The following is a 12,806-nucleotide window of genomic DNA, read 5'->3' as shown; positions in this document are numbered from 1 at the left end:
GACTCAGCCTCTGCTAGCTCCCCAGAACCAATTGTGCACATGTCTATACCGCTGTAGATTCATGATATCATATTGGTGGCTTAAAATTAACCACAGGATGAGTACTTACACCCCAGAAACTAGCAAACACTACACACGAGGGTAATTATTTTCTCCTGGAGAGCCAATTATTAAACATTACCAACATACTACTGATCATAGGGAACATGAATGAGGGCCTGAGAAGATAAAACAAGGAAAAGGGTAAAACCAATGCGATGGCTTTGAGTTTCTGAGTTGGATCAATACTGCTGAGTTGATTTGGGGCTCTCTGTCACTAAGGACCCCAGAAGAGCCATGGAGAATGCACCCCAGAATTATCCTCCCAGCAAAGGAGTATGTTGCACTAGTTGCCATCCCCTAGCAGGCAGGGGTTGCCTCATGGACCGTTAAGCCTCTTATTTCCAGATTTGCTTGTATGCAGAATGGGTGAGTACTTTCAGACATCTCAAGCGATGCCAGTGGCAGTGAAACCCAGGTGCAGAAAGTATGTGATACGCTAAACAATGGAAGTGGATTGCTGTCTGATTACATCTCTACACAGCTGGTTGCTGCAGCAAGGACTGAAATGAAAGTTAGGCAAGAGGATATGAGGCAGAGTGCAACAGGAATCTGACACAAGGGTTAGTGGGATAAGCTGCTTCTCCCACTGTAGGAACTGGTCTCAGGGCATTAATTAATATTTATCATCTCTCTCCTAAACCACCTAGTCTGGATTTCCCCCACCCTTGGCCAGCACTTCAATAAGTCTGGGTTGTTGCCTAGTGGTGACTCAGATTTTTATCCCCAAGGGATATGAACCGTCACTTGTATTAACCTCATTGGGATGTGGTTGCTATAATAGCCCATTTACAGCTATCATTGGACATGCAAGTATACCAAGACATGCCCAAGTGAACCCCCTGAGTCCCACACATACTTTTTCTCGTCTTTCTTTATAGTCCAAAACTAGTTCCTCACAATAATCAGAGTTAATCCCTCTGCCTCCTATCAATATAGTAACTCTTTTATTTGATTATGGGTCCACTAGCATGAGAAGCTCAAAATGACTAAGTAATAATCATAGTTTCAGTTATAGTGGAACCCTTACTGTGTCTCCTGGGAGAAGCATTCCCCTACCCCACCTCAGGAACTAGGACTTCTGATCTTGTAAGAAGAGTCTAGCCTACTTCCATTCTGGGTTACAGATCTTGATAGCTAGCTATTAGAAACATAACGCCATAGGTCAGCCATCTTACCGCCCATTGTAATAATGTCCACATCCCTCTGCTTTTCCAGAACTCTAACATTCTTATAAATGTAGTTTCATGGGGTTTCTGGGTGGCTCAGTCAGTTAAGCGTCTGACTTTGGCTCAGGTCATGATCTCATGGTTTGTGAGTTGGAGCCCTGTGTCAGATCCTGATTGCGCAGACCTGCTTCAGACCCTCTGTCTCCCTCTCTGCCCCCTGCCCCTGCTCACATGCTCTCTCTCTCAAAAGTAAATAAACATTAAAACAAATCTATTAAAAAAAAAAAAGACTGGGTCCAGGTATCCTTGTCAGGACTTTAAACCCTGAGTCAGGGGAGAATGCCCCCATGTTAATCAATTCTTCTTATCCAGGCTTTGTGGTCTGCCCTTTGCAGTTAACTCTTCAAGCTCTACTCTTGCTTATGCTCTCTCGGTTTCTGTTGGGCATGCCAATTCTTAGGTGTGTATCTTATTTCCTCCCAGAATAGGGACTATATTTCATTGTTTACACTGTGCTGCTACCTGACCCCAAAATGCATCCATTATTTATGTGGAGGAATTGATGGGACAGGATCTTGAAGAAGACAAGCTTCATCTTGAGAGACGCTGCCTCATGTAACATTTTGCAGGGTTTCTAGGTAAGGGACACTGCTCAACGCCAGCAAGGATGAAAGAACTGCTTCTGCCAGTCCAGAGAGTGCTGGGGATCTGGGTGGACTCATGTCTTGGGGCTGCCACAACAAACAGGGTGGCTTAACTGACATGGACTTATTTTCTTACAAATCTGGAGGCCAGAGGCCAAAATCCAGGTGTTGGCTGGGCTGAACTTCCTCTGGAGGCTCCAGAGAATCTATTCCTTATCTCTTCCAGCTGCTGGCAGCTGTCGGCATTCCTTGGCTGGTGGTAACACCTCTCTCTGCTCTGTCTTCATATTGCCTTATCCTCTGTGTGTCTGTTATTTCCCTCGGCCTCTATCTTGTAAGAACGCTTGTGAGGACATTTAGGGCCCACCTGGATAATCCAGAGTAATCTCCTTCTCTCAAGAGTCTTAATTACATCTGCAAAGACCCTTTTCCAGATACGATAACATTTACAAGTTCCAAGGATTAGGACTTAATATGTTTGGGTGGCCATTATTCAACTCACTACCATGGGGTTTCAAGATTCTCAGGCTCTTCCAACCAAATGTCCTCATCTGAGGTTTCAGGGTTTGGTATTTTCCCCATCAGAACTCTGACTTTGGTGTGACCAACATGTGGGGGTCATGTATTCAGTCTCCTGTGTAGTTTTGCTTACTTTACCATTAAAGCTTGGGTCTTGTTTTTAGCAGGATCTGCCTGAGAGCTGCAGGAAATACAGGACTCTTTACATGCTGCCATGGAAGCGTTCTGAATCACTACTCTCTAAATTTGCTCATGCTGGCTTTTTGCCTGCAGTGCCCTTCTGCCTCACCTTTCTTGGCAAGGCAGTTACTCATTTTTTAAGCTCCAGCTCAAATGTCATCACTTCTGAAGTCTCTCACAATTCCCCCATACAGATTTACTCTGTTTTCACAACCCTTTATTCTTACCTTAATTTTCAAGCTTTAATCAGCTGTCATTCATTTAAAAAATTATTCATACCTCTTTTGCAGGACCAAACACATTGTCTTACAAATTGTCTTCAAGAGCTCCCTGAATTGGTGTGGGAGTTCCTTGAATACAGGAACTGTGTGTATCTTACCTTTGGATACATAGTAGCCAATTAACAGGAATGAAAGTTGTTTACCAGCAATGGGGCAAATGCGTACGTAACACTCAAATTTTTACCTTACACAATGTTTATATTTATGGGTTTTATGTTGTTTCTGATTGCCATGATCCAGTTCTACAATAGAGAAGCCATATCTATACCATGAATACTGTGCACTTTGACCAAATGCTGTTGTTTGTTTTCACTCCCACATATAAAATAAACTTAAAAGTAACATTCACTTTTAGTTATAAATTGTTTGATTAAATGAAAAGGGGATTTAGAAAAAATATCAATAACTACTACAACTATATGATCTTTCTACAATGACTTGAACTTTTACTTGAAATGAGTAGCATTTAGGATTTTAAATGATATTTACCTGAATTATTAAACAGATAGAAAGGTAACAGTTCTAATTGTAAAATGTTTTATATTATTCCCTGGAAAAATAAAAGGCATTGTATTCATTGGTTCTATTACTCTAACTTTTTAAATCTGAATTAGAGAATTTATCTATAAAAGTCAATTTGAGTTAAACATTTAAGAAATTTATTTTATTTATAATATGTACAGTAAACATAATACAAATGAGAATTTCTGCACTATCTGAAATTATTCAAATGTGTGAATAAAAATAACCTTACCTTGGGATGCTTAGGTGGCTCAGTCAGTTAAGCATCTGACTTCAGTTCAGGTCATGGTCTCACAGTCCGTGAGTTCCAGCCCCACAGAGCCCAGAACCTGCTTCAGATTCTGTGTGTGTTTCACTCTCTCTCTGCCCCTCCCCTGTTGGCGCTCTCTTTCTCTCCCAAACATAAAATAAACATTAAAAAAATAAATAAACAAATAACATTGCCTCCTTATAAGACCAAGGAGACAAGTTGTCAAGCATTTAGAAACTCAATTTTATTTAAAAAGTGAACATTATCCTATCAGCAATTTGGTGTGTGTGTTGGTGTGAGTATGCATGTATGTGCGTGTAATTTTGTCTTCTTTCTTTGCACGCCACATTTCTGAGGTAACGAAGTCACTTGTAAGTCACACATGGCCTCAAATGTCTAAACCGTTGAATAAACTGTCTTCAAATTTTCTTACCAAATATAGATTAACCCCCAGTTTTGTTATTAAGACAAGGTGAGTGATAAAATGGCTTCAGGGTTTTGCAGGAAACCACTTATACACTGAACTAAAGGTCTTATCCACCTACAGACTTGTTTAACTTTTGGTTGGAGAGACTCAAGTGCAGGTAAATAATCTGCAAGCAATTTGCTAAATAAATTTGCTGCATTTCAAATCTTCTTCCTTCTCTTGCCTCTTGTTGAGGCCAAAAATAAAGTTCCTTCTTCAAAGAAGATATTTTTCAGTTTAAAACACTATAGCTGTCTAGTGAACAGTCAAAGTACAAAAACAAACTTGGCATCTCTAATTGGAAATACCTATAAAATAATAGAATTTTTGGAATAGGAGGGCATGTTTTAAATGACGGACACTGTCTTGAAGGACAAAAAGTGTTTATTGCAGAATAAATACAAAAATACTGACTATTAGGTGGCTCACTTGGTTAGGAGCCTGCTTCGGATTCTGTGTTTCCCTCTCTTTCTGTCCCTCCCCCACTCAAACTCTGTCTCTCTCTCTCTCAAAAATAAATAAACATTTAAAAAATTGTTTTTAAATACTGACTATAAAAGTAATGATCTTTTTTTCTCTGTATTCCACATAGAGCTTTTTGGTCACTCTTGTGTATAGAAATATTTTCCCTCTTATGTGAAAAGTTCATAGGAAATAATGTGAAATTTAAACAACATCGCTAAAGGGACTGCTTAAATAAATTATGGTGTATTGATACTGTATATTTCCATAAACATAAATGTATGCAACACTATGAATTATAATACAAAGAGTTGAAGGGAAAAAAAACAAGTTGTGGAACAATGTATACTGTTCACTCTCCAAGTAGCTTTGTTCATATCAAACATGTTATGTTATGTTTGGAGGGTAGGGTACTGGGATTTGGGGATTTGGTCAAAAGGACTTTAGCCTTATCTATAATGTATTAATTTCTTTAAATAAGAAATTTAATCTACTTTTTATATTATAAAGAAGTAGTTAAAACATGTTGAGACAGTGACTGAAAAATATTAACTATACAGTTAATGCTATGTTATATATGTTAATGTTAATATAAGGTTTTAATAAGAAATATAAAAGTATTAGGTAAGATTTGGTGTAAGGAGGAAAAGATAAAGCATTTAACCAAAATTACTCCTGATTCTTATTTGATGATCATATTGCAAGAATTTTAGAATTACTAAGAACGAAAGGGCTTTTTAGAATAGCTTAAAATTTCTATTGAAATGTGGAATGAAAATGCTGGTTCATGATGGCTCCAGGACACTGTCACTTAAAAAGAAGGAGTATTTAAATGAAAACTACTGTAAAGTATATATTATTTGGTTTTTACTGTCCAATGGATCTTCCTTTGGAAAACTTCCATTGCTCCCACTTTATATAATTCTTAAAGACTGCTAATCACAAGTTCCCACACTCCATACAAAGATGAGAATGTGGTCCAGGCTGGGCCAACCAAACTCACTCCTGGGAATTTAAATTTTAGGTATAGAATCTAACAAAGGATTCAAAAAATAAAAATAAAAATAGACAACCCAATAAAATACTTAAATTTTTCACAAAGTGTTTAAAATACTTAAACAGGCATTTCACAATGAAGGATATCTAAGAAAGTATTCAATGAGCATATGAACAGAAGGTGCTCTCATCAAGGAAATGCACAGAATGAGATAACACTATTCACTCACCAGAAAAGACAATAATTATTAAATGCACAACCAAGTGTTGGCAAGATATGGAACAACTGCAATTCTAATCCTCTACTGGTGGGAATGTAAATTGGCATAGTCTCTTTGGAAAGCTATTTGGCAATATTTACTCAATCTGAATATATGCTTACTTTATCACCCAGTAATTCCACTCTTAGAAAATGAAAACGTGTGTGAACTCAAAGACATGTGCAAAAACATTCATTTGTAGCTTTGTTTATGGTATCTCTGAATTGGAAACAACCCAAATATCCATTAGGAGTATAGTGTTCACTGGAGTACTATATAACAATCAGAACAAGCTATTTACTGTCATATGTAATAGGAATGATACATTATGCTCATAGGCATAATCTTGAGCAAAAGAAACAAGACAGCAAATGATTCCATTTACATACAGCTCAAAAATAGGCCCAATGAATTTGTGTGATAAAATCAGAAGAGTGGATACCTTTGAGGGATAATGACTGGGGGAGGGGGCATGAGGGAGATTTCTAGAGCACTGATAAATAATGAATGTCCTATATCTTGAACTGTGTGCTAGTTACATATTCACTTGGTGAAGATTCACTGAGGTCTACACTTAGGATCTGTGTCTTTTTATATGTTATACTTCAGTTGAAAAGGTTTATAAAATAATACCTCTAACAGAGACACACACAGATGGAAGGCAGTTAGAGCCTGGTTGTCCCAAGGCTGACCTGTAAAATACTGCCAGTGAGTTCCCACCTCAAGGTCTCCAGAACTCCAAAGCTACTCTCGTTTCTCTCTTTCCCAAGAATAGGTTGTTAAGTTATTATTTTTTTTAATTCTCTGGATCCTAATAATGAATTCCTTTCCCTCTTTTCCCTAACACACTAAGAGTTGGTTTCTTACTGAGCCCCAATTTGAGTTGCCAGGAAAAATGTTGGTATTATTCTTGAGGTAAATAGCAATGTTGAGATAGAGAGACAGGCAGAGAGAGAGAGAGGAGAGAGAGAGAGAGAGAGAGAGAAAGAGGCAAATTCCTTATAGGTAAAGTGGCCAAAAACATCTTTCTTATAAATGATAAGTGAGTGCTCTGGAATGTTTGGCTACAAGCAAGAATTTTATATAAGTGGTATTTGTACTGTATGGGAATGCCATCTAACTTAATCGGAATAAAATCCAGATCTAACATCAGAATCAAAAGAATAATATCCACATGGGCAAGAGCAGCTAGAGATGGGGGGCTGTTGCCAATTATCACTCGTGAGCACACTGACCTAAACATGCCTAAATGATCCTTAATATTTCTTAGTGCAAACAAGAAGGTCTGAATATTTAAACAGGAATGCTTAAAATTGCTAATTGACATAGGACAGTTTTCTTCAAAAGAGGGTGGATTCTGTTATAAGACAGTTCCTTTTGTTGGGGCCCCTGGGTGGCTCAGTCAGTTAAGTGTCTGACTTCGGCTCAGGTCATGACCTCACAGCTCGTGGGTTCGAGCCCCACATAGACTCTGTGCTGACAGCTCAGAGCGTGGAGCCTGTTTCGGATTTCTGTGTGTGTCTCTCTCTCCCCCTCTCCCACTCATGCTCTGTTTCTCTCTCCCTCAAAAATACATAAACATTAAAAAAAATTAAAAAAAGAAAAAACAAAGTCCCTTTTGTCCTGCTGAATGCCTTGATAGGTTTGGATATGCAAAATGAGCCTAGAGCAAAATTTGGGTTTGAAAAACTGAATTGTTCTGCATGTAGAGGCAGAAGAAATCAGAATTCCTGGTATATTCGTTGAGTGCAGGAGGGTTGAGGAAAGAAAGGAAAAGGATGACATGAGCTAGGGAGCTGGGCAGGGAAAAAATCCCCTGGTTTGCACACCCCTTTAAGAATAAGAGCCTTTAGGGGTAACTGCGTGACTCAGTTAAGCATCAGACTTTAAAAAATTTTTTTATGTTTATTATTTATTATTGCAAGAGAGAGAGAGAAAGAGAGCAAGCCGGGGAAGTTTAAAGAGAGAGAGGGAGACACAGAATCTGAAGCAGGCTCCAGGCTCTGAGCTGTCAGCAGAGTCCAATGAGGGGCTCGAACTCACAAACTGTGAGATCATGACTTGAGACAAAGTCGGATGCCCAACTGATTGAGCCATCTAGGTGCCCCACATCACACTCCTGATTGCAGTTCAGGTCATGACCTCACGGTAGTGAAATCAAGCCCTATGCAGGGCTCTGTGCTGAACGCAGACCCTGCTTGGGATTCTCTTCTTTTCTCTCTGCCCCTCCCCACTGCTCACCCACTCTTTCTCTCTTTCTCTTTCCCTCTATCTCTGCCCCTCACCACTGCATGTGCGTGCACTCTCTCTCTCTCTCAAAACATAAAGAAACATTTTTTGAAAAAAGAATAAGAGTATTTAACATTCCTCTAAATTGTTTGCAATTTTACAATATAAGCCCCAAAATCTTCAAGCAAGTTTACTAATAATGTTGTGTGTGTGTGTGTGTGTGTGTGTGTGTGTGTGTTTCAAATCAAGGAGTTGTGTTTCAGATAAACTGGACAGCAACATGCAGAAGAATGAAACTGGATCACTTTCTTATACCATACACAAAAGTAAACTCAAAATGGATGAAAGACCTAAATGTGAAACAGGAAACCATCACAACCCTAGAGGAGAATATAGGCAACAACCTCTTTGACCTCAACTGCAGCAATTTCTTGCTTGACATGTCTCTGAAGGCAAGGGAAACAAAACCAAAAATGAACTATTGGGACCTCATCAAGATAAAAAGCTCCTGTACTGCAAAGGAAACAAATAAGAAAACTAAAAGGCAACTGACAGAATGGGAGAAGATATTTGCAAATGATATATCTTATAAAGAGTTAGTATCCAAAATCTATAAAGAACTTACCAAACTCAACACCCTAAAAACAAATAATCCGGTGAAGAAATGGGCAGAAGACATGAATAAACACTTTTCCAAAGATGACATCCAGATGGCCAACAGACACATGAAAAGATGCTCAACATCACTCATCATCAGGTAAATATAAATCAAAACCACATTGAGATACCACCTCATACCAGTCAGAGTGGCTAAAATTAACTACTCAGGAAACAACAGATGTTGGTGAGGGTGTGGAGAAATGGGAACTCTCTTGCACTGTTGGTGGGAATGCAAACTGGTGCGGCCACTCTGGAAAACAGTGTGGAGGTTCCTCAAAAAATTAAAAATAGAACTACCCTATGACCCAGCAATAGTGCTACTAAGAATTTATCCAAAGGATATAGGAATGCTGATTCATAGGGGCACATGTACCCCAATGTTTATAGCAGCGCTTTCAACAATAGCCAAATTATGGAAAGAGCCTAAATATCCCTCAACAGACGAATGGATGAAGAAGATGTGGTTTATATATACAATGGAATACTACATGGCAATGAGAAAGAATGAAATCCTGCCATTTGCAACAATGTGTATGGAACTGGAGGGTATTATGCTAAGTGAAATAAGTCAGGCAGAGAAAGACAGATATCATGTTTTCACTCATATGTGGAACTTGAGAAACTTAATGGACGACCATGGGGGAAGGGAAGCAGAAAAAATAGTTTCAAAAAAAGAGGGAGGCAAGCCATAAGAGACTCTTGAATGTGGAAAACAAACTGAGAGTTGATGGGGGAGGCAGGGGGAAAATGGGTGATGGGCATTGAGGAGGGCACTTGTTGGGATGTGCACTGGGTGTTGTATGTAAGTGATGACTCATGGGAATCTACCCCCAAAACCAAGAGCACACTGTATACACTGTATGTTAGCTAACTTGACAATAAATTAAAAAAAAAAGTTGGTATGATGTTTAACAGACACCATACAGCTCAGCATACACTAGAGAATAAGATGATTCATAAACTAAACCATTGCCAGTGGTGGAAATATGAACGTGAGTACATCTAGAATTTTCTAGAAAGAAATCTAGACAAGTGCTTTGTATTTCTACAGATCCTGGAATAACGGGTTCAAGACACTCTCAGCATAATCTCATGGGCAAGGAAACTCCAATACTAACACATGGCTTACATAAGACTTTACTAAAGCTAGGAAATAACAAAAGGGAAATAAACACATCATGTAACACTAAAATAGACTTTATGGTTATGATTTACTCACCAGAATTCCCAGTCTCCTCTGTCCAGTTGACTTCATCTTGGACATATTGTTCAGGACTATACCTAGATAACTACTGTTTCAGGTAAGAGGCTTTCTACTCCAAATAACAGAAAACCAACTCCAAGGCTTGAACAGTGAAGTTGGCTCACATCACCAGAAATCTAGACATATTCAGGCTTAAGGTATAACATAATCAAGGCTCTTACCCTATTTTCTTACAGTTCTCTCAGCTCCATCCTCCTCCAAGTTTTAGGTTCTGTGCTCAGACTGACTTCTCTTAAATCACAAAATGGCTGCCAGCAGGAAATAAGGCAATGGTCTTCTTTGCCTATATTCAATATAGATAAGTAAGATTGACTTTCCATCAGTATCACTCAAATAAAAGGAAGAACTTCATTAAAAACTTCAGTAATTCAAATTTCATTTGCCACCATTGCACATTCCCATTCCTAAACCATCTGCTGGCCAGGCACAGGGTTACCATGATTAGCTTTCCTTAACCAGTCCCTACTTTGTGAGCCAAAGATGGAGTCAGCTTTCTCCAAGTCAGGAAGGCTGTGTAGGATAAGGACTAATACCAGGGCAAAATTGGAGATCAATGAGAAAGGAAGCTTGGTAAGTGGATCATGCACCAAGAATATCCACTGTATGTATTTTCTTACTTTCCTTAAATTCCTACACTACTCTTCCCCTTACTTTTTGTAATCCAATCTCTCACCTTTCAGATCTTCAACATGCTTTGCTCCTTCTCACTCTAATAAATTCTAAAAGAATAGCTTAGGCTATTCTCTTAGCCTACAAGTGCCTTCTCCCACTCCTTTCTTGGTGAAATAAAATTCATCTGTCTGCATTCCACTCCTTTGGTTAAAGCTTTCCCTCAGCCTCATACCAGCTCATGTGCCACTTCTTCCAACTCTAATTTAAGCAAAAAGAGAATACAGTCAGTTCTCATTATTTGTGGTAGTGATGTTCTATAAGGCTGCCACAAACACTGAATTAGTGGTTACTGAACCATTGCTCTCAGGAATAAACCTTTTGGTTCCAGGGAGTTCTGATCACAACATTTTCATTGGCCAACCAATAAATAGCCTTGTTTTATGTGTGTTTCTGTTTAAAGACACTTTACTTAATGTATATTGTTGAATCACTGATGTAGAATTCACAGGCAGGAGCACTATAACTGATGCCTGAAAACTGCAAAAATATGTATTTTCTCCATAAGGCATGCCACAGCCTTCTTGCGCTCAGGGAAACAATACCAAACTTCAGCACTCCCCTTGTGAGCCATTTTAAAGAGTGAAATCACCCACAAAAGGCACAAAAATGAGAAAAACATGGTACCACTGGCACAAAAATAGACATATAGATTGATGGAACAGAATAAAGAGTCCAGAAATAAACCCACACTTTTATACTCAATCCATGGCAAAGGAGGTGAGAATACCCAGTGGGAAAAAGATAGTCTCTTCAACAAATGGTGTTGGGAAAACTGGACAGTGACATGCAAAAGAATGAAACTGCACCACTTTCTTACAACGTACACAAAAATAAACTCAAAAGGATTAAAGACCTAACTGTGAGACCTGAAACCATTAAATTCCCAGGAGAAAACATAGGCAGTAATTTCATTGACATCAGCTATAGAAACATTTTTCTAGATATGTCTTCTGAGGCATGGAAGCCGAAGCAAAATTAAACTATTGGGGCTACACCAAAATAAAAAAAAAAACTGTACAGTGAAGGAAACCATCAACAAAACAAAAAGGCAACTTACTGAATGAGAGAAGATATTTGCAAATGATATCTCTGATAAGGGATATCATAAAGAACTTACACAACACCAAAAAACAAACAAATAAATAACCCAATTAAAAACCAGGCAGAGGACCTGAATAGATATTTTTCCAAGGATGATATATAGATGGTCAACAAACACATGAAAAGATGCTCAACATCACTCACCATCAGAGAAATGTAAATCAAAATTACAATGATAAGGGGCACCTGGGTGGCTCAGTTGTTTGGGTGTCTGACTTTGTCTCAGTTTGAGCCCCTTGTCGGGCTCTATGCTGACAGCTCAGAGCCTGGAGCCTGCTTCAGATTCTGTGCCTCCCTCTCTATGCCCCTCCCTCTCTCACGCTTTCTCTCTCTCTCAAAAGAAATAAACATTAAGAAAAATCACAATGGGATATCACCTTACACCTGTCAGAATGGCTAAAATAGAAAAAAAACACAAGAAATAACAAATGTTAATGAGGGTGTGAAGAAAAATAAACCCTACTGCACTGTTGGTGGGAATGTGAGCAGGTGTAGCCAATGTGGAAAACAGTATGGAGTTTTCACAAAAAGTTAAAAATAGAAATACCATATGATCCAGTAATTCCACTACTGAGTACTTATCTGAATTAAACAAAAACACTAATTCAAAAAGATGTATGCACCAGTGAAGAAATGGGCAAAAGACATGAATAAGCACTTTTCCAAAGAAGACATCCAGATGGCCAACCTACACATGAAAAAATGCTCCACATCACTCATCATCAGGGAAATACAAATCAAAACCACAATGAGATACCACCTCACACCTGTCAGAATGGCTAACATTAACAACTCAGGCAACAACAGATGTTGGTGAGGATGCAGAGAAAGAGGATCTCTTGTGCACTGCTGGTGCGAATGCAAACTCGTGCAGCCAGTCTGGAAAACAGTATGGAGGTTTCTCAAAAAAACTAAAAATAGAACTACCCTACGACCCAGCAATTGCACCACTAGGCATTTATCCAAGGGATACAGGTGTGCTGTTTCGAAGTGGCACATGCACCCCAATGTTTATAGCAGCACTATCAACAA

This window comes from Panthera pardus, unplaced genomic scaffold, assembly GCF_024362965.1.
Source record: "Panthera pardus isolate Hobbes unplaced genomic scaffold, ASM2436296v1 HiC_scaffold_24, whole genome shotgun sequence".
Taxonomy (NCBI): Eukaryota; Metazoa; Chordata; class Mammalia; order Carnivora; family Felidae; genus Panthera; species Panthera pardus.
Note: the sequence above shows the minus strand (reverse complement) of the source record.